This window comes from Clupea harengus, chromosome 24 (genome assembly GCF_900700415.2).
Source record: "Clupea harengus chromosome 24, Ch_v2.0.2, whole genome shotgun sequence".
In the NCBI taxonomy this organism is placed as follows: Eukaryota; Metazoa; Chordata; class Actinopteri; order Clupeiformes; family Clupeidae; genus Clupea; species Clupea harengus.
This window is the reverse complement of record NC_045175.1, coordinates 9194183-9200185: the sequence shown is the minus strand read 5'-3', so window position 1 is coordinate 9200185 and position 6003 is coordinate 9194183.

The following is a 6003-nucleotide window of genomic DNA, read 5'->3' as shown; positions in this document are numbered from 1 at the left end:
CACAGACACACACACAGACACACACACACACACACACACACACACACACACACACACACACACACACACAAACACAGACACACACAGACAAACACAGCTGATGCTGCTGTATTATGGAGCCTTTAGTAACTGTAATAAAGGGGTTAAGTGTCATTGAACTGTAGTATCATGTCATTTCCAGTAGAGGGCTCTCATAGCTGGACCCTAAACCCTTCCTGACCTCCTCTGCTTTCCTGTCTGGGTCTGATCCCCTTCTCTTCTCTTCTCTGTCTCTTTTCACAGCCTACATAGTGCGTAGTCTGAGTGACTAGTGGGTCCAACAGATATGTGTATCTGTCCTTGACATGACCATATACCTTCAATTAAAGTTGGAGACGATACCAACAGTAGTTGCTAATAAAAAACCACAATACCTCATGGTAAGTACAAATAAATAAACACACACACACACACAGATTCAGACCCACACACACACGCTGCATAATGTTGTTTGGTCTCGTATACCTTAGAGTTAAGACAATACCAACAGTAGTTAGAGACGATACCAACACTAGTTGATAATAAAACCCACCATACCTCATGGCATATCAGTGATGAATTGCTGCATAATGTTGTTTGGTCAGGCGTTATGTGAGGATAAGGCCCACCCTTCCTGAGTGAACACTTGTCAGACTGTGGCTTAGAGGCTAGTGGTGAGGATTGGGCGTGTTCACATGTTCCACACCCTCACATGAAGTGTCAGCTCAAGGTCAGACGTCACTTTGGCACTTAAGGATGAGACAGAGAGAAAAAAAAACAGTTCAAATCTACAGTATGTAATGAAAGTTTGATATTTGAGGATGATCTATGCATAATTGTGTGTGTGTGTGTGTGTGTGTGTGTGTGTGTGTGTGTGTGTGTGTGTGTGTATGTGTGTGTGTGTTTCACCCTGTATGGTGGTCAGAACTCCAACATGAAGCAGCGTCATGGTCTACTCTCATCTAGTGGACAAAGTTAGAAAGTGCATCTCATCACAGAAGTTCCATAAAAGCTAATGTTGTTACATTTTCTGTCCACTAGAGGGCACCCTCTGTCTGTTCCTGTAATCCCCAAACACACGGTATATCAATGTATATTAATACCAGTTGTTGAAGGAACCTGTTAATAGTGAAAAAAAAAAATCACGTCACTTCCCCGCATTAACATCATCATACTGTCACCAGGCTTTGTCCCACAGAAATATGAAAACATGTTTGGAGGTGACCAGATTCAACTACTGGATGAGGCAGTGGAACTCTCCACTTTGGCAAAACTGAATGGAACAAGTGGGATCCCTGGCATGTCTCCATTTTATGGTTTTAAATTCAAGAGGTTCTAGCATATGAATGAAACTAATAGAATTCATGTTGTAAAATTGCTTTGTGGGTGATGTGAAGTCATAGTGTTAAAAACGTGGTCCAATTTGTGGCTGACAAGTGAAGTAACTGTGATTGGCTACTATGATTGATACGTACATTGCAATGAGCAATGTGAATGTCTTTCTCTCTATCTCCCTCTCTCTATGTCTCTCTCTCTCTCTATCTCTGTCACAGCTCCTTCCATAGCTCACTCTTTGTGGTAGTGTGTGTGTGTGTATGTGGGATTTATTTAACTATACTGCCCGCTGGGCTGACCATCCAACCTGATGCAGTTTATCAAGGCCTGAACCCCAACACCACCCAACCTGATGCAGTTTATCAGAGCCTGAACCCCAACACCACCCAACCTGATGCAGTTTATCAGAGCCTGAACCCCAACACCACCTAACCTGATGCCCATTATCAGAGTCTCAACCCCACCACGGAAACTATTGTGTCAAAACCTTAATCCAAATCTGACTCATTCTAAATCTTTCTATCACACCTTAAATCCGCCATCTTGCTACACTAAATTAGTCTGAAACATGAAATGTGTGGCATTCTCCCTGATACGAATTTTAAGAGTGCATGTGTGAAGATTATAACTTCAACTGGTGGCTATTTGTGTGATGACCATATACATATATTACTATAATACATCGGATGCCAAGCTAGATTTTTCCCATCAGTTCCAGGTTTGCTGTAGTTGCTGAGTGAAAGGTAATGCCATTTGCTATTAGCTAGTTGGCTCACTAGTTTTAGAGACACTCGGATCGATAAAATATATAATTTAAATAAACTCCAGAGATATCTAAGTAATTAATATTGTATATATATGGTAACATACCATTAAACATGTTTCAGTGAGTTTTTCCCATGTGCAACTATTGGAAAATTAGGACATAACGGCGTAGAAAATGAAATTAAGTCAGCCTGTTAAAACACACTCTAATCAGTATTGCAGATCGTGTCATGGTCAAGGCAACTGCCAGTCAGGTATTATGGGGTGTACAGTAGACAACAACAGATACACAAAGCTGGTGCATTTTAAAATGTCCCCAGGTTCAGGTTCTCTCTATACTGAGAAATAAAAAAAATGAAACTATCTGATACTCTCTGCCATAGAAAGAGTTAAAATAAAGAGGTTGTAAATATACTTTTTCCTCAGATGCTTTGGTGCATCTCACAATTCATCCTTTCAAAACAGGAAGTGCATGTCTTAACAGCGCCACACAATGTATCACTTGCAAAAGACCGTAACTTGCTCAACAATCTTAGTTTCTCTGTCAACAGAAAATATTGATGAACATGTCAGCGACCATCACAGTCAAAAGTCCATATGTCATTGTTTATGAACAATACAGTCAAAATGCTTAGTCATGTTATCAATGTAATGAACCTTCCTCACGTCACATGTGTCTGTAGCAGGAGAGCAGAGTCATGCAATGACTGCTGTGATAACAGTCTCTGTCTGTGGAGTATTGGGTCACTTCTGTGGGGTTTTCTGGCTGAGGTGAGTGGCTGTGAGAGAGAATGAAGTCTTGTAATGGTCACCTAAGACCACCCCGAATAGCCTATTTGTGTATGTTGTAGTGTGTGTACACAAGGGATAGCACAGACACTAGAGAATGATGCCTTTCACTGCAAAGCTAGATGTCTGTTCCACTGAATGCAATTTCTGTGTGGTTTTGTTGCAGCAACAAATGTAAGAAAGAAGCAATGGCACAGGAAAGACATGAGTCTGACGTCATCATTCTGGACAGAATTTCCTTCCTGTCACATCTGCCACAGCAATGAACAGTTCCGTGCCGTGAGAGAGTTCTTCAATCAACTCTCCGGACATCGCTGGTGTTCATGAGCAGTGCAATATGGTAAAAAGATTCTTGAAATATAATCGTCTTATCAATGCCGTACCATCAACAACACTTCTGTGAAATATGCTTACAATGTTGTCTTTGCGCTACTTTGCTGTCTAGTAGAATTTGAGTGTCTTCAGCCATGAGCATCTTATTTTTTAGATTATGTTCTCAAAACATGTAGTTATAATGTTTTACATAAACATGGAGTTATAATGTTGAATGTGAAACTTTCAGAGTTTGTGGCTGACGATGATGAGCTGTGTGACATCTCTTACTGTGGTGGTTCTGCTCACAACTCAAGGTAAACCAAACATTTTTACATGTTAATATCTCTTTAAGAATATAAATCTATCTTTCTTAAAATATGAATCTTTTGATGGCATTAGCTAATTTATTTGAAATATTCAGTAAATATTTAATGCAAGTTAAGGCAAAGGCAAGGTTTATTCATATAGCACAATTCCTACATATTGGTAATTCACAAATGATAGGATAAAATAACACAGAAAAATAATAATATAAACATAGAACAAGTAAGCAAAGTAAAAAGCGGAGTTTTTTCAAATGAAAAAAAAAGGTATCAGAGAAGAGTTGCCTAAAGTCTAGATTTCAAACTGGCCACAGTTGGACCACCTTTGATGTCATACAGGAAGTTGGCTCACACGGGCACATTTCCTAATTTCTGTTCCACAGTATCTCTTCAGAGAACTGACGTAGGTGTCAATGTCTTACTCCCAAACCATACAGATGAATAAAGCAGAAGTGTGTGTGTGTGTTTGTGTGTGTGTCTGTGTGTCTATGTGTTTGTCCATGTGTGCAGCAATAGCTTTTCACAGTCAACCCAAGAGTCAGTTTTAACTTTCCATGGTGTTCATAATCAGAAGTTAACGAGGAGGCTGACTGTTGCATGAATGCACTTTTACCCTTTTTGATATTGATTCAGCTTAACACAAACACACACACACATACAAATACACACACATACAAATACACACACATACACACACACACACACACACACACACCTCACCTCACCTCACCTCCACCTGTCTTCCTTCTCAGAAAGAAAATGCATCACAGTGTGACTCTTACAGCAAACTCTTTCTTGTTTACTAACTGAAGTTAGCACTTGGCAAAGTATGACTCTTACAACAAACTCTTTCTTATTTACTAACTGAAGTTAGCACTTAGCAAAGTATGACTTACAACAAACTCTTTCTTATTTACTAACTGAAGTTAGCAGTTAGCAAAGTATGACTCTTACAACAAACTCTTTCTTATTTACTAACTGAAGTTAGCACTTAGCAAAGTAAGACACATAGCCATAGACATAGCCTACTTAGACAGTCTAATACTGCTGTTAGACCCTTTGTTAATATGACATTGTTTAACGGTGCATTGTGTGTGTTTTCTGTTGTAGGTGTGTGTGGTGAGGAGCGGAGTGTCACGTACCGGCCTGAGAGCACCTGTGCTTTTGTGGGGTCTTCAGTGGACATGTCCTGCTCTTACACCCACCCCAGTTACCTGACTATCACTGAAGTTTACTGGACAAAACACAACTATATGGATCCTCCTCGTCTTCGTGATGACCCAAAGTACATCAACAGAATCAGTGAGGATTGTAAACAGGGAACTAAAAGATGTAATTTAAGTATAGGCTCATTGACTAAATTAGATATTGGTGAGTATTACTGCAGGATAACAACAAACACTGAAGGTCAGAAGTGGATTGGAACACCAGGGATTCATCTAGATATTAAAGGTAGAGACAAATAAAATGTCAATATGCTTGTCTAATATTTAATCTCTTCGTATATATGTGTTCGTATGTGAGTGTGTGTGTGTTTGTGTGTGTGTGTGTGTGTGTGTTTGTGTGTGTGTGTGTATGTGTACATGTTTTCATGCATACAGCATATATGTGTGTGTGTGTATACAGCCTACAGTAGTTTATGTTTGTCAGTCTTGTTTGTCTTAGGTAAAGGGAAACACACTCTTGTTCTGCATGTGTTAAACATCTCCTCTTAGTGACACATGTAATCAGACATGTAGTGGTCTCTCACAGACTCCCCACAGATATCAGTGTCCATCAGTCCCCATGGTAACATACAGGAAGGCACATATGTGACTCTGACCTGCACCAGCACATCTGATCTACCAGTGAGGCGCTACAGCTGGCACAAGACTGGTAGACGTGGAGCCCTGGGGACTGGAAACACATACACCATCAAACACATCACACCTGAAGACAGTGGACTATATTACTGTGTGGCAAAGTATGAATGTGGCGTCTACCCCTCACCTGCTGTGCACCTCCAGGTTTTATGTGAGTAGCCTTCATGACACTTTTGGAATATCAGACACATTTTGTAGCAGGTCACTTGATTATGGCCTTAATACTGTATTTCAATTATTATTAAGTTTCTTTTTCTTTTCTTTTTCTTTTTCATTGTACATTTAGTTTCAAGATATAATTGGGTTTGGAGTTAGCTTTTGGCATAGTGATAACATGATCAATAGAAAAAGGATAAAGGAGGCACAGTCAAAAGATAGAGGTGCTAGAAACATGGAAGTGTATCGAAAGTGAATAGACACACTCTCCAAATAGTCCACATTATGTAGTAATAACACAATGCTTACATGAGGACTTTATTAAGAGATTTGGCATATTTATGGTATGCAGATCCTCCAAAGAACACAAGAATCGAGTCTGATCCATCTGGTGAAATGGTTGAGGGAAACACAGTGACTCTGACCTGCATGAGTGAAGC